The sequence below is a fragment of the Ursus americanus genome, chromosome 28 (genome assembly GCF_024610735.1).
Source record: "Ursus americanus isolate L20-20 chromosome 28, mUrsAme1.1.p, whole genome shotgun sequence".
In the NCBI taxonomy this organism is placed as follows: Eukaryota; Metazoa; Chordata; class Mammalia; order Carnivora; family Ursidae; genus Ursus; species Ursus americanus.
Genome location: NC_142154.1, coordinates 11,029,957 through 11,052,307, shown reverse-complemented (window position 1 = coordinate 11,052,307; position 22,351 = coordinate 11,029,957). Strand labels below are relative to the sequence as shown.

The following is a 22,351-nucleotide window of genomic DNA, read 5'->3' as shown; positions in this document are numbered from 1 at the left end:
TATAGTTTTATAAGGTAGACATGATAAATTTTCAGAGTAAGGAGTTACTGCTTAAGCTCCTTCCAATTGTGAACAGAGAAATTATTTATTTTAGTTTTCTTTTCTCTGTTTTTTGATATTGATGTGAACTTGAAAAATTTAAAAAAAAATTTTTTTTTTTTTTGGAGAGAGAGGGAGGAGGCAGAGGGAGAGAAGGAATTTTTTTTTTAAATGATTTTTTATTGTATTATGTTAGTCACCATACAGTACATCCCCGGTTTCCGATGTAAGGCTCGATGATTCATTAGTTGCGTATAACACCCAGTGCACCATGCAATACGTGCCCTCCTTAATACCCATCACCAGTCTATCCCATTCCCCCACTCCCCTCCCCTCTGAGGCCCTCAGTTTGTTTCTGAGTCCATAGTCTCTCATGTTTCATTCCCCCTTCTGATTACCCCCTTTTCTTTATCCCTTTCTTCCCCTACCGATCATCCTAGTTCTTATGTTCCATAGATGAGAGAAATCATATGATAGTTGTCTTTCTCTGCTTGACTTATTTCACTTAGCCTTATCTCCTCCAGTGCCGTCCATGTTGTAGCAAATGTTGAGAACTCGTTCTTTCTGATAGCTGAGTAATATTCCATTGTATATATGGACCACAAGTTCTTTTTTTTTTTTTTTTTAAAGATTTTATTTATTTATTTGACAGAGAGATAGCCAGCAAGAGAGGGAACACAAGCAGGGGGAGTGGGAGAGGAAGAAGCAGGCTCCCAGCGGAGGAGCCCGATGTGGGACTTGATCCCAGAACGCCGGGATCACGCCCTGAGCCCAAGGCAGACGCTTAACGACTGTGCTACCCAGGCGCCCCCTGCATGCACGTATTTTAAAGCAAAGTTAACATGGGGTGATAAGGTCTTAGATGAAAGACAATACAGGCATGCAGGGTGCCATGAACTTCGCCCATATAGGATGACAAACTTAATTGTTAAATGTTGTGTGTGTTCTGACTGCTCCACTGATTGGCTGTTCCCTTGTCTCTTTCCCTCTCTTTGAGCCTCCTTATTATTCCCTGAGACACAATAATATCGAAATAAGGCCATTTAATAACCCTATGATGGCCTCTAAGTGTTGACATGAAAGAAAGATTTACATGCCTCTCACTTAAAATCAAAAGCTAGAAATGATTAAGTTTAGTGAGGAAGACATGTCAAAAGCTGAGATAGACCAAAAGATTGGCCTCCTGCCCCAAACGGTTAGCCAAGTTGTGAATGCAAAGGAAAGTTTCTTGAAGGAAATTACAAAGTGCTACTCCAGTGAACACATGAATGGTAAGAAAGTGAAACAGCCTTATTGGCTGAAATGGAGAAAGTCTGAGTGGTCTGGATAGAAGATCAAATAGCCACAACCTTCCCTTTAGCCAAAGCCTAATCCGGAGCAAGGCCCTCACTCTCTTCAATTCTGTGAAGGCGGAGGGAGGGGATGTGAAGCTAGCAGAGGCTGGTTCAGGAGGTTTAAGGAAGGCAGCCAGCCCCACAACATCACACTGCAAGGTGAAGCAGCAAGGGCTGATGCAGAAGCCGCCGTGAGCTCTCCAGAAGATCGAGTTGAGATCATTCACGAAGGTGGCTCCACTGAACCACAGGTTTTCAGTGTAGATGAAACAGCCGTATAGCGGAAGATGCCATCTAGGACCTTCATAGCTGGCGAGGAGAAGTCAGTGCCTGGCTTCAAAGGCTCAGAGGACGGGCTAATGCAGCTGCTGACTTTCAGTTGAAGCCAATGCTCATTTACCATTCCGAAAATCCTGGAGCCTTTAAGAACTAGGATGAATCTACTCTGCCTGCGCTCTGTCAGTGGAACAACAAAGCCTGGACGATAGTTCATCTCTTTACAATTTGGTTTCCTAAATGTTGTAAGCCCATTCTTGAGACCTACTGCTCAGAAACAGATTCCTTTCAAAACAGTACTGCTCACTGACAACGCACCTGGTCACCCTAGAGCTCTGACCGAGATTGACGAGGAGATCCATGTTTCCATGCCTGCTAACACAGCATCCATTCTGCAGCCCATGGATCAAGGAGTCATCTTGACTTTCAAGTCTTATTATTGAAGAAATACACTTTGTAAGGCTACAGCTGCCACATCTCTCTGATGGATCTGGGCAAGTAAATTGAAAACCTTCCGGAAAGGATTCACAATTCTGGATGCCAATTGCGAGCATTTGTGATTCATAGGATGAGGTCAAAATATCTACATTAACCAGAGTTTGGAAAAAGTTGATTCCAACCCTCGTGGATGACTTCAAGGGGTTCAAGACTCTGGGGAGGGAGGTCACTGCGGATGTGGTGGAAACAGCAAGAGAACTAGAATTAGAAATGGGGCCTGAACATGGGGCTGAACTGCTGTGATCTCTTGATCAAACTTTGGTGCAAGAGGAGTTCTTTATTATAGATGAGCAAAGAAAGTGGTTTCTTGAGATGGCATCTACTCCTGGTGAGGATGCTGTGTGGATAGTTGAAACGATAACAAAGGATTTAGAACATGATCTACACTTAGTTGGTTAAGTGTCTGCCTTGGGTTCAGATCATGATCCTAGGGGGCAGCTGGGTGACTCAGTCGTTAAGCGTCTGCCTTCGGCTCAGGTCATGATCCCAGGGTCCTGGGATCGAGCCCTGCCTTGGGCTCCCTGCTCAGTGGGGAATCTGCTTCTTTCTCTCCCTCTGCCTGCTGCTCCCCTTGCTTGTGCTCTCTCTTTCTCTGTGTCAAATAAATAAAAATAGCATCTTAAAAAAAAGATTATGACTCTTTTTAGCAATAAAATTTTTAAATTAAGGTACATACATTTTTCTTAAACATAATGCTGTTGCACATCGAATACACTACAGTGTAGTGTAAACATAGCTGTTACCTAAACTGGGAAACAAAAAAATTAATTTGACTTGCTTTGTTGCAATATTCTTTTATTGCTGTGGTCCAGAGCCAAACCTGCAATATCTCTGAGGTGTGCCTGTAAACGGTGAGACTTGATGACAGGTAATTTCTACTACTGGTGGATAATTTCTCTTCCACAGTTACAAAAACTAATAATTTAAGTCCTTAAAAATAGTGTTTTCAGTTTTATTTCAAAATTTAAATTATGAAAATGGATAAACATATATGAAGATAAGGAGAATAATTCAATGAACCCCATATATCCTTCACCCAGATTTAATAATTGTCAAATTTCCCCACATAAGTATCTATTTCTTTTTTTTTGAAACTATTTTTAAAGTTTATTTATTTATTTTTTCAGTAATCTCTATGCCCAGTGTGAGGCTTGGACTCATGACTGTGAGATCAAGGGTCTCATGTTGTTCCAACTGAGCCAGCCAGGAACCCCTCTTTTGTCTCTTAAAAGCAAATTCCAGTAATCATATCATTGCCCCCCCACATACTTTGGCATGCATCTCTAATAATATGGGCCTTATTTACATAGCCACAGTACCATAATCATGTCTGACACAATTTGGTATCATCCAGATCACGCTAAAATTTTCCTTATTATCTAAAAAATATCATATTTTAGAGGATTTGTTTAAATCAGGATATGAACAAGGCCCATGCATCATATTTGCTTGTTGTCCCTTAATTCTTTTATTTTTTAATTTTTTAAAAAAGATTTTATTTATTTATTTGGCAGAGAGAGACAGCCAGCGAGAGAGGGAACACAAGCAGGGGGAGTGGGAGAGGAAGAAGCAGGCTCCCAGCAGAGGAGCCTGATGTGGGGCTCAATCCCAGAACTCCAGGATCACGCCCTGAGCCGAAGGCAGACACTTAACCACTGCGCCACCCAGGCGCCCCTATTCAGTGATTCTTTGCACGGTTTCCCAATCCTGTAAAAAATCTAGCCATTGTTAGAAAGTGTTGGGGCAGGACAACATGGTTATTGTTTTAAGTTAATCAGACAGAGAATATTTTGTGCGTATTGTGGGGTGAAGAATGCAGCACTGAGGAAGGAGCAGATAAAGAATGGGAACAGTGAGTAAAGCATGAGGGGTCAAACCTTACCTTAAGCTCCACACGCAATCAGATCCGACATGATCTAATGGGATCAGTGAGTTTGGTGCCCAATAGTGGAAGAAAAGACCTTTTAGTCTGGTACCTTAGTAACTAGGACGGTTTCTTCAACGGTCTGTTTCAGTGGAGATTCTGAGCCTCCCATTCTCTCCTCTTGTGCTAGGAGTGGATTCTTGGTGGAATGCATACCATAATTTCTTTTAGTGCTTGTCAAGTATAAATGAAAAAAAAAAAAGAACATATCACTCTAATTTGCATACCCTCCATTGCCCAAATTGAAGCATTACACAAAATCTTTTACTACAAATTCCCTGTTTTCGAGTTCTTAATATTTTCACTTTTCTTTCACTTTGCCTTAGTATGTCTTCAAATAATTTTTTAAAAAAGTTTTATTTATTCATTTGACAGAGAGACAGCCAGCGAGAGAGGGAACACAAGCAGGGGGAGTGGGAGAGGAAGAAGCAGGCTCCAAGCGGAGGAGCCTGATGCGGGGCTCAATCCCAGAACGCCGGGATCACGCCCTGAGCCGAAGGCAGACGCTTAACCGCTGTGCCACCCAGGTGCCCCTCAAATAATGTTTTCTAAAAGTAACGTGCAGGATATGTTTTCCAATCTTTGGACATCTGAAATAATTTTCTTTACTTTTACACGTGAAAACCTTTCTTCCTTTCCTTTCCTTTCCTTTCCTTTCCTTTCCTTTCCTTTCCTTTCCTTTCCTTTCCTTCCCTTCCCTTCCCTTCCCTTCCCTTCCCTTCCCTTCCTCTTCCTCTTCCTCTTCCTCTTCCTCTTCCCCCCCTCCCCTCCCCTCCCCTCTCTTCTCTTCTCTTCTCTTCTCTTCTCTTCTCTTCTCTTCTCTTCTCTTCTCTTTTCTTTTCTTTCTTCTTCTAGGTCAGTAACAGCTCCTGCCCATATATCCTGGTTGTGTGCCCTAGTTTATTTTTTAATTTTATTTATCGATTTTTAATTTTTTTAAAAAAGATTTTATTTATTTGAGAGAGAGAGATTTTAAGAGACAGCATGAGGTGGGGAGGGGTGGGGGAGAAGCAGACTCCCCACTGAGCAGGGAGCCCAATGCAGGGCTCCATCCCAGGGCCCTGGGGTCATGACCTGAGTGGAAGACAGACACTTAATTGACTGAGCCACCCAGGCGCCCCAGACATGAAAAGCATTTTGACTAAATCTTTAAATATGTGATTACATCAGTTCTGCTCAAAATTTAATAGGTATTTCATTATTTTTTGGAACTTGGTGCTGCAGGAGCTTTGGGCAAGTGTGAATTTTATTAATTTGTAAATGACCTAGGATTTACGGTGCACTTTTTTTTTTTTTTTAAGATTTTATTTATTTATTTGACAGAGAGAGAGACAGCCAGCGAGAGAGGGAACACAAGCAGGGGAGTGGGGAGGAAGAAGCAGGCTCATAGCAGAGGAGCCTGATGTGGGGCTCGATCCCATAATGCCGGGATCACGCCCTGAGCCGAAGGCAGACGCCCAACCGCTGTGCCACCCAGGCGCCCCTACAGTGGACTTTTGTTTGTTTGTTTTGTCTTTTTAGTCACTTGCTGGGATATATTTAGGTGTGTAATCTAGGTATTCCCTGTTTGTCCCTCCATTCTCCATAATCTCCGCCCTGCTGTGGGCCGTGGGAGTTTTACAGAATGAGTTGGCTCTGATACCCCTAAGCCGATTGACTGGGCCGGTGGGAGTCATCAGAAGATTAGGAGCTGGAGGAGAGTAAAATCAGGTCTTCTTTTACAACTGTCTCTGGTTTCTGATACTTTACCTTCCTCTTGCTTTTCCAGGCCTAGTGCTGGTAATGATTGCTAAATTCTTGACTAATTGTGTGCAGAGCCCCTATAATTGATTATTTCAGGAACTTCGTGAACATGATCAAACTTCAGGTGTTATGATTTCTAATGACCTATCTTCAAGGTCACTGATTATTCCTTCTGTTGTTATCTGATCCACTCTTATGCTATGATTTTTGTTTTGTTTTTTTTTTTCAATTTCAGATATTCTATTTTTCAGCTCTAGAGATTCTTTTTGGTCATTTTTTAGGTTTTTAATTTCTTTACTAATATTTTAATCTGTTTATTCATTATGACTGTGTTGTCCTTTAAGTCCCTGAATATATTTAAAATAGATATTTTAAAGTTCTTGTCTGCTAATTCCAACTTCTGAGTCATCTTTTTTTTCTTATATGGGTCTCATTTTCCTTTGCTTTCTCATATCTAGTAATTTTTTATTACATACTGGATATTGTGGGAGATGTGCTTTAAAAGGATCTCAAATCTGTTTTCTATCTTTAGAGATATTGAATTTTGTTCTAGAATGTAGTTAAATTACTTTATATCACCTCAATCTTGTGAGTCTTGATTTTATGCATTGCTAAGGCAAGATATATTTTGGTTTTACCGTTGCTCTTAAGGTGAGTACATTAGTCCTGGGAGGTGGTCTTTACTCCTAAGTGTGGCCTTTATGGAGTTTTAATGGAAAGCCTGTGTTTTTTTTCCCCCGAGCTCCTTTAACTAGGATTTGCTCTCCAAACTCCGTCTTCCCTGTGGTGGGCGTGTGCTAAAATCTAGTTTAGCTGTTTGTCCTTCCAGCTGTTTTTCCCCTGGGCTCTTTGTTGTCTTACCCTAGAGATGTGCACTTCAGGGGTCAGCCAGTGATGTGAGGGGATTTTCTGTGGAGATTTTGAGTTTACTTCCTCAGTGGCTTCCTCCATTTCCCATCAGTAACCAGCTGCTTTGACATGCTTCAATTCTTTTTTCTGACTCCAGAGAGCAGTAAGATTCCAGACTTTGCCTGACTCTCTCTGCCATGTCCCCCCCCCCTTTTTAAAAAGATTTTATTTATTTATTTGACAGAGAGAGAGAGACAGTGAAAGAGGGAACACAAGCAGGGGCAGAGGGAGAGGGAGAAGCAGGCTTCCCACTGAGCAGGGAGCCTGATGTGGGGCTCGATCCCAGAACCCTGGGATCACGCCCTGAGCCGAAGGCAGATGCTTAGCAACTGAGCCACCCAGGCGCTCTATATTCCCCTTTTTTGAAAGTCAGCTCCTCTTCTGTTTCTGTCTGCTTTCGGTCACTCTGCAGTGTCTTCAGACAGCTGTCTTTTATAAAGCTCCAGAGTTTATAATTGTGATCATCAGGGAGAATAGTCTGATGTAAGTTATTAGGCTATAACCAAGCCATTATTGTTTTTGGACTTTATTTTTGTAATACGCTTATGTTCCCTTGCCCTGTACAGCCTAGTCTCATCTTAGTAGCCAGAGTAATCCTATTAGAACATTAAGTCTGAGGATGCTTTCTTTTCTTTATAAGCCACCACGGGGGGTCCATCTCCCTCAGAATGAAAACCCAGATCCTGGCAATCAGCAGTATCATCCTCCAGTTGAACCCCCCACCCTCCACTCTACCTTTTCTCCCTGACTTGATGTCTTGTTATTTTCCATTTTAATCACTCTGTTCTTGCCAAAGTTACTTTCTTCCTACTCCTTGTACTTGCCTCAGTGCCTTTCCCCTTTCCGTTCTCTTTTCTTGGAATTGGCATCTACCACCCTATTTAAAATGATAAATCCCGGGGCACCTGGGTGGCACAGCGGTTAAGTCTGCCTTCGGCTCAGGGAGTGATCCCGGCGTTCTGGGATCGAGCCCCACATCAGGCTCCTCCGCTGTGAGCCTGCTTCTTCCTCTCCCACTCCCCCTGCTTGTGTTCCCTCTCTCGCTGGCTGTCTCTTTTTCTGTTGAATAAATAAATAAAATCTTAAAAAAAAATGATAAATCCCTACACCCCTACTCTTTCTTAGAGGCTTTTTCCCGCTTCCCTGGTTTACTTCATCTCCACAGTGCTCACAACCAGCTTGTTCATTGACTGCTTCTCCTTACAAGGATTTAAGTTCCGTGAAGGCAGGGATTTTTGTTTGTTTTGTTCATTTGTATCGTCTCCGACCCCAGAACAGAGAAATGCTGTATGAATCAGAGTCTTTTTCTCCGTGCGGACTCATGTTGGCTCGGTTCCTTAATTTTGAAAGATATATGTCCAGGGCAGCTCCCAGCCATATTGTGAAACTGACCTATTTTATCTTGGGCCCATTTCTCTTCAGTCCTGTGTAGTCTTTCCTCTGTCTCTCCTCCCTTGCAGTGCAGATCTTCTGGGCCACAACGCCGTCGTGTTTGATAAAATGTCAGTGGATTAGGTGCCTGTGGAGTTTGGTATTTTTATGAGAAATAACTTCAGGAAAACATGGTATCCTTTAAATTTGTTACAACCACATAAGATATACCAGGGTTCTAGTGTTGATAGAGTTAATAGGAGAGGGATAGGAAAAAGACGGGGATGTTGGTTTAATCATCATTTATTGAATACATTTTATGAGCCTACATAAATTATGCATCATTGACCTTTAAATGAATTTAGACTTAATGAGATCGTTTCATTATGTTTAAAGATGTAACATAATTACTTTATTATGTTTTTTATTATTTCCTGAGCTTATGTATGCTCCTCCTCCCTCATCAAGGCCCAAGTGTATTGCCTTCTTATCTAATATTTTTAGGCTATTTTCTGGTTTGAAATTTGTAGACATCTGATCTCACTGAATTAGTGTTACTTAATTGTTTAATTTTCCAGGGCACTCTACAACAACTTTTGCTTTAACAGAGACCTATGTTTCCAAAAGAGTTGATCTTTGTGATCTGAAAATGGATTCTTTAAAAATGTGGTTTGCAACAGGGGTCTTTATCATCCCGGACACAAATAGAATAATGAATCTAGAGCTCAGCTTAGGCCCAGCGTTCTGCCCTCTAGTGTTGGATCTTGGAAATGCAGGTTAATTTTAAAACACAACCTTGTGTCTGTCCCACGAAGTCCTAGGGTCCCTGCAGAATCCCAAGAAATCTGAAGGGAGGGAGGGGGAGGCCAAACAGGCTGGACTTTGGCCTTATTTCTTTCAGATGCAGAAGCTCCACTCTTAGATATTTTCCTTATTTGGGGGGACTACTTAGTTCTTACTTGTTAAAATAGCTGTTTTGGTGCTTCAAAAATAAAAATTTAAAAACTATAGTACTAGAGGAGTGCCGGGGTGGCTCATTTGGTTCAGCGTCAGACTCTTGATTTCAGCTCAGGGTCAGGAGATCGAGCCCTGCCTTGGTCTCCCCGCTCAGTGGGGAGTCTGCTGGAGATTGTCTCCCTCTCCCTCTGCCCCTCCCCCTGCCTTTGCACTCTCCCTGTCTCTCTAAAACAAACAAATCTTTAAAAAACACCCCAAAACTATAGTTCTAGAGTATAAGGTTATGAGACCTAAGAGTTGATTGTGGTTTACGTGTTCATTTATATCACTGAAGTTTAGAGTTTGGGCTATATTTCCTCATATAAAACATATAAATGCTTGAACTAGCCCCAAATAACTATTTAACGTATGGTGGAATTTAACATCTATATATTTAATTTAATTAATTATTTTATTATTACTATTTTTTAAAGATTTTATTTATTTATTTGACAGAGACAGCCAGCGAGAGAGGAAACACAAGCAGGGGGAGTGGGAGAGGAAGAAGCAGGCTCCCAGCGGAGGAGCCTGACGTGGGGCTCGATCCCAGAACTCTGGGATCATGCCGTGAGCTGAAGGCAGCCGCTTAACGACTATATATATTTTTTATATATATTTTAAATATATATATATTTTACATATATTTTAAATATATATATTTATATTTTAAATATATTTTAAATATATATATTTATATTTTAAATATATTTTAAATAAAAAATACACAACAGAAAATAATGTTTATGTGCTCAGGTTTCATGAACTTATAGTCAGACAGCCAGGCTTGGGGACTCATTGCAGTCCTGTATTTATTGTTGATAATCAAGAGGTCTTTGATCTTACTGCAGGGAGGTCCTGTTGGCGGCATCCTGAAAGCAATCCTGATGTTTCTGTGCTGTGACTTGTAGTAATGTTCTCCTTAATATTTCACTGAAACAGTACTGTTTCTCTTTTCTGGGTGGGAGTCGAAGCACATGGGGGTGGAAAATGGATTTTACTGGGCTTTGGAAGGGGCCTGCAGTCCATCTGGAAGGGAAGGGGAGATGGGATTGAGGGGATCGAGCCTTTTCCAACCTTCCCAGGAAAGGATTCAGATATCCCTGGTCGTTTTCTCCTCAGGCTCTGCTTGTCCTCCTAATTTCTGGGACTCTAGTCTGATTCTCCTAGTTCAGAATTCGGGTCCTTGGTTGCTTGCTTCCCCCTTTGACTGTGTGGAGTTTTCATAACCTCCAAGGATTCTGAGCTTTTGTTTCCTGCTCCTAAGCCTACTTTAACAGGAAAGCAGAGACTTGGGGAGAGCAAGAAAAAGAAGGGATGGGGCAGTGGAGCAGCCTTTAAGGATGTGAGCATTTCCTGGGGTCCACTGTGGAGGAAGACTGTGTGTCCTGGGCCTTCTGGAGGAAGGTACATCTAGGAAATTGGTGTTGATTTTCTCAATCTTGTCATAGTGACCAGGAGTATGCTGGGGTACTTCCAAGCTACTTGGGAGTGGGTAGGCAGGAGTTTCTAGAGGTGTGGAGGGGCCCAAGAGGATAAAATATCTTCTCAGCCCAACAGTGTAAAAGGGAGTAATTCCTTAAGAATGTAATGGTTTTCTTCAATGAGCTGGAGAGACAGGAAAATGTGTCTGTGGAAGGCAGCCTCCAAGATGGCTTCCAGTGATTCTTCCGCTTCTTAGTATTGATGCTCGTGTGTGATCCCTTTGAGTGTGGGCTGGACCTAGTGACTCTAATAAATAGATTGCGGCAGAAATGAAGAGATGTCACTTCTGAGATTAGGTTCCAAAGAGACTGTGGGTTCCATTTTGCTTGCACTCGCTCACTCTGGCTCTTCTTGTTCACTCACCCTGATGAAGCCAACCGCCATTTTTGTTAGCTGCTCCGTGGAGAGGCCCATGTAGCAAGGAACTCAGGGTGCCTCTAGCCAATAGCCAGTGAGTGGGTTTGAAAGTAGGTCCTTCCCAAGTCAAGTCTTCACATGAGATCCCAGCCTTGGCTGGCACCTTGATTACAGCCTTATGAGAGAGTCTGAGCTGGAGGACACAGGTAAGCCATGCCCAGGTTCCTTACCCACAGTAACCGAGAGAATACATATTTGTTGTTTTAAGCTGATACATTTTGGGGTAATTTGCTCTGCACCAATGGATAACAATACAGTGTCCTTGGAGAAGGAGTGTTGGAGGCCCTTGTTTTATGTAGGTGATTGTAATGAGTGGCTTCTTTTACCCTACCTTTTCTTGTGATTCCTGAGTCAAGGGAGTTGAGGAGTGTGTGGAAGAGTTGAGCCAGGGTCAGGGTCATGTCATTGAACTGTGCAGTACCCTTTCCCCCAACAAACAGCTCCTGCATCACTCCATAAGAGAGTCAGAGTTAGCCTTTGAAGACTTGTCTTGCAGACATCAGGAGAGCCTACTTAGGGCTGGTCAGAGAAGCTAATGTCAACCAATACAGGAACTGTGACCAAATCTAGTCAAGTAAGGAGACATTTGTCTTTTATCCCTTCTCTAAGTCCTCAACACTAAGTAGCCAGAGCTTAGAAGAAGGGATAGGTGAGGGTATGAAGGGGTAGGACTCTTTTTTTTCTTTTTCTTTTTTTTAAGATTTTATTTGAGAGAGAGGGCACGAGCGCACATGAGCTTGGGGATGGCAGAGGGAGAGGGAGAAGCAGACTCCCTGCTGAGCAGGGAGCCCAATGTGGGGCTCAATCCCAGGACCTGGGATCATGACTTGAGCGCAAGGCAGACACTTAGCCAACTGAACCACCCAGGCACCCCTGAAGGGGTAGAACTCTTGAGCACCTCAAAATGATAGGTTTTCTGTGTACTAGGGCACAGCCTGTCACCCTCCAAGAGTGACCTGGCAGTCAGCAGAGGCAGGGGAGACCTTGTGACATTCAGTAGGGGAAAGAAAGGTGGCCCCTAGAGTCATAAGTTAGCATACTTCAAGGGGGCTATGTATATAGAAGATGCTAAGAACAAGCATTTGAAAGCATTCTCTGTTTTTGTCTAGTAAAGCATTAAGGTTCTACCATTTTCTTGAAAATTTTACTTTCCTTCTCTAATCACAGGAAGCACTATCTTATTATGGAGGAATTGCTTTCTCCATCAGAGGGTCCGAGAGATATGAAAGAGTTGGATCCACAGGACCTAGGATCCCTGGAGACGTCAGGATCTTTACTGGGTGACTAAAGGGCCTATTTAGTGGAAGCGGAAGTGCATTCTTTGGTGAATTATTTACTGTTTCTTTTCTTTTCTTTAAAAAAGATTTTCTTTATTTGAGAGAAAGCATGGGTGGGGTAAGGAGCAGAGGGAGAAGCAGACTTGAGCAGGGTGAGGGACAGAGGGAGGGGGAGAAGCAGACTCTTCTGCTGAGCAGGGAGCCCAATGTGGGGCTCGATCCTGGGACTCCAGGATCGTGACCTGAGCTGAAGGCAGACGCTTAACTGACTGAGCCACCCAGGTGCCCCTATTTACTGTTTCTTTAGGAAAATCTTTTTGAATTGCTCTCAGTACTCTTAAAAAATATTCACCGTAGGAGAGTAGAAAGAAGAAAATAACCATGATCCCAGTGCTTAGCAGAATCATCAATGAACATCTCGGTGTATATTCTTCCAGTCTTTTCTAAGCTGTTCATGTTGTGTTTTACACAGTTGACTCATACTGCAGAAACACTTTTGCCAACATCTTTTGAAATTTACCATAATAATAACTTGAGCATTTTTTCATGTTTCCAAGTATATGACCATATTTTTTTTTTTAAAGATTTTATTTATTTATTCGACAGAGATAGAGACAGCCAGCGAGAGAGGGAACACAAGCAGGGGGAGTGGGAGAGGAAGAAGCAGGCTCATAGCAGAGGAGCCTGATGTGGGGCTCGATCCCATAACGCCGGGATCACGCCCTGAGCTGAAGGCAGACGCTTAACCGCTGTGCCACCCAGGCGCCCCAATATATGACCATATTTTTAAAAAATATTTTGTTGTTAAATAATCTCTACACCCAATGTGGGACTTGAACTCACAACCCTGAAACCAAGAGTCCCATCCTCCACCAACTGAGCCAGCTAGGCGCCCTGACCATAACATTATTTTTGAGGGTTCCATAGTACTCATTTAAAAGATGCAACATAATTTAGGGTATTTAATGTCCTCTTGGTGGGCATTTAGAAAGGTTCTAGTTTTTGATATTGAGAGATGACTATTACTTCTCCTTACTTGGTGTAACCAAGTGAGATCAAGTTGAGAAAGGGGCATAGACTTGGTGCAGTGAGACCAGGGAGAGACATAGAACATCCAGGGCTCTGGAGAACTCTTGGCGACACTTCTCCACGCACTTTCGTGGCCATGTGAGAGTCAGACAATGTGCAGCCTGCGGTCATCCTGTCTGTAAGGTGAGGGGGTTGGTCCCATGATTTCTTTGGTCATTTCCATGTTTGTGAATTGTTGACCAGTTGACCGATCTTCAAGTTCTCATCTAGTGTGCCTTAACCTCCCCCAGCGTGCTTCCTCCTCCGTGAAATGGGAATAGAAATGCCCTTCTCAGGGGACATTACCATTAAAAACAGTGGTCGGGTGATCATTGAACACCAGATTATTTTACAGGCTTGTACCAAACCCAGCAATCTCTCTTGTCGAGCTCCAGAGTTACCAAAATATTCTTGTCTAACAGCAAAGGGATGGCAAAAATTGTGCGCCTCCCTGTATGTTTTGTTTCTGTTTTTTTCCCATGTGCCCATGTGATTTCAATTCTGAGGCTCTTCCCTGGCACCGTTCCCCTGGGGGCCACTTAGTGCCAGTGAGCAGGAACAGCGGGACCAAGGGCAGGTGCAAGAGGCTGCGGAAGAGCAGCTTCCGGAGCTCTTCCGGTCTGCATCCGTGTAGAACTGAAAGTCGAGGTAGGAAATACAGAGGTTGATGGGGAGACAGATGAAGGGGAAGGTCCATGTGCTGACATCCAGGACAGGGGCCACCGCGGACAGTCCGATCCAGGCCAGGCTGTGGTGCAGGGCAGTGCACCTGCACAGGGCCGGGTGGGTGACCGACATCATGTGACAGCCTCCAGAGTAGTCTGTGTAGAGTCCTTAGCTCAGGGCGTTGAAATGGGGGAAACTGGCAAGAGAAGAGGACTTTTCCCGCCTCGAGGCTGCCGGTAGCTGCTGTCCCGCCCATGCCAGGTGGGATGGCCCCAACCATGGCTCTGAGCCACGTGCTGGCAACGCTGATCCTCTTCGACGGGGTATAGCATCAGGTATGCAGCAAAATGTGGGACACCCTCAGGGCTCCCAGGAATGGGTTCACCCCCCCAGGTTGAAAGGGCAGCTCCTGGAACAGCACAGCAAGCGGCCAAGGACACTGCCGGCCACAGGCTGCTCTGTCCACGAACCAGAGGTCTGTTTTTTTGTCCTATTCATGTTTAAGTTCAGTGGCGCCTCAAAAGACTGATGGATGGAGTTGGTGGCACAGGAAGCAAGGCCTGTTCCGACAAAAGGAAGGAGGAAGCGGGGCCAGTCAAATCTGGCTGAGAGCTGTGAGTTCGGTTTTGGTCAGCGGAGCCAAAATTCCTGGCAAATCATCCAGCTGCAGCTTCAGGTCTCCCCACTGCTTTCTGGAAGCTGGTTCCAGTTCTAGCAGTTCTCTTCCCTTTAGTTTTCTTTTTCTTTTTTTTTTTTAAAGATTTTATTTATTTATTTGACAGAGATAGAGACAGCCAGCGAGAGAGGGAACACAAGCAGGGGGAGTGGCAGAGGAAGAAGCAGGCTCATAGAGGAGGAGCCTGATGTGGGGCTCGATCCCATAACGCCGGGATCACGCCCTGAGCCAAAGGCAGACGCTTAACCGCTGTGCCACCCAGGCACCCCCTCCCTTTAGTTTTCTGGACAGAGGCCGGCTGGGGGGCGGAAGAGGTCTCCTGTCCTAGATGTCTGCTGTGGCCTGACCCGAAGGGTGTTTTTTCCAGGAAGGGAAATGGCGCTGGTTCTGGCTTCCGTTTTACTTGCTGGTTGAGGCTTCTGTCCAGTTGTGTGACATGCAGGTGCTTGAAGAAGGTCAAGTGCTGAAGTGTCACCTGCGGCTTATGGACGATCCTGAAAAGACACAGCGTGTGAGGGGATTCCTGCATTGCCCTTTTTTCTGGAAACCCAACACATCCTCTGACCCAGCCTGTTAGGAGGCATGAGGAGAGAATGGGGGGGGGGATACAGCTGTAGCACCCGAGTCTGGCTGCTCCCTGGGGTCCCCGTGTCCTCTCTCCTTGTGGCTGCCGGACACTGCCATCTTCCTTTTCCTGAACTTTCACTTCTACGGCTAATCTTCTGTGCCCGGCAAGGGCACACCACGTAGGGGAGACAGCATGAGCCACGGTCCAAAGGCAGGCAGCATCCCGGTCTCTTCGGCAACATTTTCACAAACCATCTCTAGGGCCTGATTTACTCACAGTCCCAGCCCCCTTCCTGGGGGTCTTTTCGCGTGCGCAGGTGGGGCTGACCCAGGTCCCTGCTCATCCTCGCAGAAGCTGGCTTAGTGCTTCAAAGAGGACAGAGGTGGCGGCTAGTGCCACTGATGGTTCCTGGAGCACGGATCGAGGAGGGCCTCTGGGATCTGCATAGCCACCCAGCTTTCCCACGTCGACCAAGGACAAAGTCAAGGGACAAGATCACACAGGGGTCAGTGGGCTTTAGTGATTGAGCAGAGGGTATGTCATTAAAACATTTTTTTTCCTGATAATGAGTTATAAATTTTTATTGTGGAAAATTTTTTATTGCGGGGAAAAAGATCAAATGGTACAAGAACAAAAATAAAAAGGACGGTATAAAGAGATTCTGGGGGCTCCTGGGTCGCTCAGTCAGTTAAGCGTCTGCCTTCGACTCAGGTCATGATCCCGGGGTCCTGGGGTTGGAACCCTTCTCCCTCTTCTCCTCTGTGGCTCCCCCTGCTTGTGCTCTTTCACTCACTCTCTCCTCTCTCTCAAATAAATAGATACATAAATAAATAAATAAATATTAAAAAAAAGAGAGAGATTCTGAAAGCTTTCCCCCCTAGAAGTAATAGGATCTGTTTGACTGTTTGACATGAAATTCCTTATTTAAAAGATTTTATTAATTTGAGAGAGCACAAGCAGAGGGTGGGAAGGGCAGAGGGAGAAGCAGACTCCCCACTGAGTTGGGAGCCTGACTGGGAATGACTTGACTGTTGAGGGTTGGAATCATCTGGAAGTGTCTTCATTCACACATCCAGTGGGTGATTCTAGATGATGGCTGGGACTTCTCCTTGGCTGTTAGCTGGAACTAATACAGGTAATCTCTCCATATAGACTAGCTTGGGCTTCCTCAAAACAGGGCCGCTGGATTCCAAGAGAGAGTATCCCAAGAGATAGGAAGTAGAAACTTGCCGGTGTCTTAGGAGACTGGACATGGTCATAGTGTCATTTTGCTGTATTCTGTTGGTCAAGGACTCATAGAACCCGGATTCAACATGGACCCTACATCTTGATTGGAACAATGGGAAAGAATCTGTAGCTCAGTGATTAAGAGGTGAGGGTCTGGGTTCATAGCTCCCTTCCATTGTCATTGGCTGTGTGATCTTAGCCAAGTTCATTGTGATAGAGACTACTGTTCAGCAGTATCTGCTTCTCTTCTTCTCTTTCTGGGAGCACGAATAGGCTATTCCCCAGCCCCTTGCATCTAGGTGGGCCTGAGAGACTAGTTTTGACTAGTGGACTGTGAGCAGAAGTGTCACCGGTCACACTGAGTTCAGGGGAGGAAGAGCCATGGGTTTTCTCGCTCTCTCCCTGTTGCTTGCTGTCTCACTGCAGGGGATCAAGTGGCGGCTCAGTGTAGGAGGTGGGGGAGTCACAATACAGAAGGAGCCTGGGTCCCTGAGTGATGGCCAGAGTAAGTCCTTTGTTTCATGCCCTCTGCCAACAGGGATGTGGGGGAGACGTAGGCTTTGACTGTGTTAAGTCATTGAGGTTTTGGGTTTTTTTTTGTGATAGTGGTTAGCCTACCCTGACCAACACATTACCCAACCTCTCTGAGCCTGTTTCCTTCCCTGTAAAGTGTCGTATTAGCTGTAGCTATCTTTGGGTGCCCTGCAAATGAAGTGAAATAATTTATTGTACAGCGCCCCGCCTATCGTAGGTGCCCAGTGGGTGTTAGCTCTGGTTATTGAGTGTGACTGCCAGGTTGAAGAGGGGCAGGTGTGTGTGTGGAGGGGTGGGGTCTAGCAGGAATGGGACAGTAGGACTGCTGTCATCGCCGTCATCATCATCATCGTTGTCATCACAGTCATCATCGTCAACATGGCGCCCACTGTTTACTGAACACCTGCTTGGGCCAGGCTCTATCCTAGGGATGCTTTACCTGTATTCATTTCAGTTCCCCGAGGCAGATATTCTTCATCTTGCTGTGGAGATGGGGACCCTGGGGCCCCAGGGCTGCCACGGAAGCTGTTTGAAGTCACCAGCAGGCTTTTAAACTCAGGGCTCCCCGACCTCAAAGCCTGACTTGTTTTACTGCAGGGATGACACCTCGTGCATTTTTGGGAAATGTGACATGTATTTAAAGAAAAAAAATGAGGCCTCCACCCGCCTGCCGTCTCATCGGGGAAGTGGCGTGTTTTCCCTTTGAGATTTTCTCTACTTCTAGCTGCAAGGGTTTGCTTTTGTCCATTAATCTTTTAGCAGATAGCTTGCCTGCAAATGTGGACGGCCCCTGCTTCTTTCCCTTCCCCAGGGTCCTCTTGCTTTTCTGTTTTGTTTGAACTCTGTAGGCTCTGTGTGGACTCGGTCAGTGGAGAAGGGGACTGGATCTCCAGAACAAAGCCCATGTCTGAGTCCTGAAAGTCTCTTCGGCTGGAGGCCTCCTGTGAGTGGAGCAGATGTTTTAAAGCCCTCTCGGTGACACTGATAACTCAGGGTGGGATTATAACACCAAAGTGGCTTTCTTTCTTTCTTTTTTCTCTGTGTCACTTGCCGAAAGCAACTTACATTTCCACAAGAATAAGAGAGGCTTGGTGAAGCTTTGTGCTGGGTGCTTAAAATCCTCCTACTAGATTTATTCCACGAACCAGTGATTAATGCCTCGAAGCGACTGCGTTTTCCCTCTTCCTTCTCTTTGAGATAGCAGTTTTGGCTTTAGCAACATACCCTGCTGCATAGACCAGTAGATCTGCAGGTGTGGATTCGGTCATTGGCATCGTGGGGGTGTCCCTGGACCCTGTTTGCATTTTCATTAGGAAGACAGCTCTAATGGCCACCGTGAGGTTGCCCCCACTTGCAGTGTGCTGAGCCCAGACAGGCAAAGACAACGGTTTATGACATAGTTCACCTACGCTGCTCCTCTTCTGGCTCGGACAGAACTTTCAACACCAGCTGCTGCTTTCTTCATTTTTATCTCATGGGTAGTTTTTCTACTGAAAGCCATACAAAGGGCAAGGGGGATAAAACCGGCTTCTACCCTTCTGATTATCTTTGAAATATCTATGAATGTGTTGGGGGGAATTAAACCTTGATCACTTGGTGCTGGAACAGTGGGCAAAGTTGATTTTCTTCTACATTATTATTATTATTAATAATATTATATTGTTGTAGTTATTATAGGATATTGTAAGAATTCTGGGGCAATGAAACTTTGAGAACTATTCTGTTCTTCAACAATGCTTCTCAAGATGAAGACAAAAAGAAGTTGTGTGGCTATTTAGGAAGTCACACAAGATGGCGCCAGAGAGCCAGAGAGGAGATGGGTTTGCTTCCAGGGACAGGAAAGGTGGGAGTGGAAGGGACAGCCAGTGGGTGACAGACACTGTTCCTGAGAGATGGCATCTTGGATGCGGTGAAGCAGGGGTGCTAACCGTCGCCTCTGCACATTCTCACAGCCCAGTCTGTCTTCACAAAGCCTTTTCACGAGCTTTTCAGCCCGGGTGCCATCTTCTAGCTGAAATGTGTGGACGAGGCCGGTTGGCCCTGAGCTGTGGAGGGAGAGCCAGGGAAAAGGCAGCAGGAGCAGAGGCTCAGGAATGAGCACGTGCCCAGCAGTGCCTCTGCGGGGTGCACGGCCATCGCCAGAGACGGAGAGCAGGAACAGCCACGAGGGAAGGTGGAGAGGAGAAGGCCTCCTTCTCCTCCCCGGGCCCCCAATTTTTCAACTAGAGAACGGAGGACTTGATTTTTAAGAAATTGGGGCCAAAAAAAAAAATTGTGGCAAAATAGGGCGCCTGGCTGGCTCAGTCAGTAGAGCATGCGACTCTTGATCTCCGGTTCATGAGTTCGAGCCCCGTGTTGGGTGTACAGATTACTCAAAAAGATAAATAAAAACTTAAAAAAAAAAAAAAAAAAGAAATGGCGGTGAAATATACATAACATGAAACTTAGCATTGTAAGTTTCTCATTATGGTAAAATATATAACATAACATGTAGCATCCTAACTGTTTTTAAGTGTAAGAGTTCAGTGAGATTAGCTGCATTTGCATTGCTGTGGGGCCGGCACCACCATTCCTCTCTGCCCCCATTTGATACTAACTCCGGCCTCCCCCTCCCCGGCCCCTGGCAGCCGCCGCTCTGCCCTCCGTGTCTGCGAGTTTGACTGCTTCGATGTACACAGATCTCTTTGAGTCTCTGCTCTCAGTCCTCTTGGGTAGATAGCCAGAAGTGGCAGTGGGGGATTGAACGGTAATGCTATCTTTATTTTTTTGAGGAACTGCCATACTCTTGGCCACAAGGGTTCCAAATTCCCCACATCCTCACAACACCTGTCACTTTCTGTTCTTATTTTTGATCTTTGATGATAGCCATTCGAATGGTGTGAAGCGGTTTTGATGAGCATTTCCTGGAGAACTTAGTTGTAATTAATTATAATTTTTTTTTAAGCCGCAGGAACTTTCTGCAGTCCAGAGCTTGTGCGGTGTGGCCTGGTGGGTCAGGGCACGGGAGCCGGTGTGTGACGGCCTGAGGGAGAATCCCAGCGCCCTCATGAGTGGGCTGTATGATGCTGGCGAGTCACAGCCGCTCTGAGCCTCAGTGTCTTTACCTGTTGGGTGGGGTTCATGATTCCTCCTTCCGCAGAGGTTGGCTGGAAGAATATACCAGGTGAGATGTGAAAAGCTCTCAACACAATTCCTGGTATGCAGGAAGTGCTCAGAAATGGTAGCCGTGTATACAGAAGCCCAGTGCATGAAGCGGTTAACTAGGGTTGATGTAGCCTTCCAGCCCCTTTCCTTAACACCTGCTCTCCCCCACATAGCTGACATCCTGCTCCCATGTGCGGCATCTCCAGCAGAGAGGAGCCCGCTTTGAGCCCTGCGCCGAGTAGTTTCTAGGGTTCCTCTCCGTGCTGGAGTCCAAGTCAATCACTGGAACTCAGTCGCTTCTCGAGTCTTGGTGAGAAGAAATAATGTCATTAGCATCACTGTCGGCCCTTGGGAGCCCGGGGTCCAGCCCTGGAGGCTCAGTTAGGAGAAGACCGAGTAGGACACCTGGGTGAGCCTGGAGCTTCTGTCTGCCCAGCTCAACTTCTTCTGGAAGAGACTCCTCCGTGGAGGTAAGAAGGTCTGCTGCCTCTGGGAATTTGAGCCAGTGGGCTTCATGACGATTCAGAGTGTTATCATTACTGAGAACATGGAAGGATGTTTGGAGGAAAGGGGATGTCTTGAACTTTCTTAAATGTGCTCGCCCTTTGTAATTTGAACAGTGCAAGAAGTATTTTGCACTAGAGAGCAACAAGTTCACCAATAAGTCAGGAAACTTAGGAGGAGAGAGAGGCCGGGGCAGGACACGGGTCCCTGTTTTTCCCCAAGGAGCCGGTGGTAACTTTGCAGGATGACTGGGTTTTGGCTCCCCGCCAGGAGTTTCTGTTTCTGCGCAGGAACAAGCCTTACAGAAAGGCTTGGTAGATCTGCACAGGGCTGGTGCAGAGCTGCTGAAACAGGCAGGCTCTCCGAGGAGGCTTGCGCTGGGGAGGCCGGGCTATGGGGCAGGAGCAGAGAGGTGAAGGGAAGGCCTGGCTCAGAAGGAGGGGCCGAGACTAGGTCTGAGCTGGTGAGATTTCAGAGGGTACCAGAGCTGCCCGAGGTGGCGATGCTGCAAAGAAATTCTTCCTGGGGAAAGAGTTGCGGCAGAAATTTCCTCAGTTATCTGCTGAGGAGTAGGGCCTGGGAGACACTTTCTGGCATACAACAGCTATTTACGGAGCACTGCTTTTCGTCCTGGAAGGCCCAGTAGTGAAGCAGTCAACTTAGACTCAAGTCAGGGTCATGGGGACTCACGCCGGGCTGGTCAGGGAGTACAGCCTGGAGGAGGTGATGTGTGAGCTGGGCCTTGAGGGATGCATAGAGGTTTAGATGAACCATGGAGCGAGGGGCAGAGTTGGGACAGAGGGCAGCTGGGTGTGTAGGTCGAGGCAGAGGAAATAGTATGTGCAAAGCTCTAATGGTGACTGTGGTGTGGGACGTTCTGAGAACCTTGCAGGGCTGCAGTGGAAGGTTTCCTGTGGCGGTTGTGTAGGTCTAAGTTGAAGTTGAAGGAGGAAACAGAACAAGGTTGTGCTAAGCCTTTTAGTCTCATAAGCCTCGTGAGGGAGTTTGAGCTTATCCAGAAGACAGTGGGGAGCCAATGGAGGGTGTGAAGCAGAGGGGCGACATGGATAGGATGTGCCTTTTTGATAAAGGACTCTGTGGAGACTGGACGGGTGAGGGCAAGACGTGAGTCAGGTGCCCATATTGCCCTCCTCCACTCCAGGCTGACTCTATTCCAGAGTAGAAGGGGAGGTCAGAGCTAAGGTGATGGAAGTAGAAAGGAGAGGAATGTAAAGTGCTTTTTTGCACTGCACAACTCCAGGGGGCACCATTCTCACAGACTACAGCATTAATTTGGACAGTGCACATCCCATACAACCCTCTGCGGCATCCCTGAGCGAACAGATTGAGGACTGAAGAGGATCAAAAGACAAATGATGGTGGTTGATTGAACATGTGGGAAGGAAGAGAGAAGAGTCAGAGGTGACTCCCAGGCTTCTGACTTCCATAAGGGATTAGGGGATATTGGTGCCATCAGTGAGTCTGAGGACACCACAAAGGAGCAGGTTTGGGAGAAGTGACTAGGAGAAACTGGGCAAGCAGTGGGAAGCAAGGACCTTGAGGGTGTGGGCACAAAGCCCTGGAGAGCAGGGACTCTTCCCACCTTGTGGCTCCTAGCTGGGCATATGGTGGCCTCCCCTAACTCCCCAGGGGCTGATCCAGGCTCCTGAAGACAGTTAGTATTAGTGTTCGACATGG

The 22,351-nt window shown here is 45.8% G+C and overlaps 1 pseudogene; it reads right to left on the bottom strand.

Annotated features, from left to right (window-relative positions):
- Positions 1–1,406: 1,406 nt before the first annotated feature.
- LOC123802386 (protoheme IX farnesyltransferase, mitochondrial-like) lies at positions 1,407–21,427 on the bottom strand (annotated as a pseudogene).
- Between the last annotated feature and the right edge of the window lie 924 nt (positions 21,428–22,351).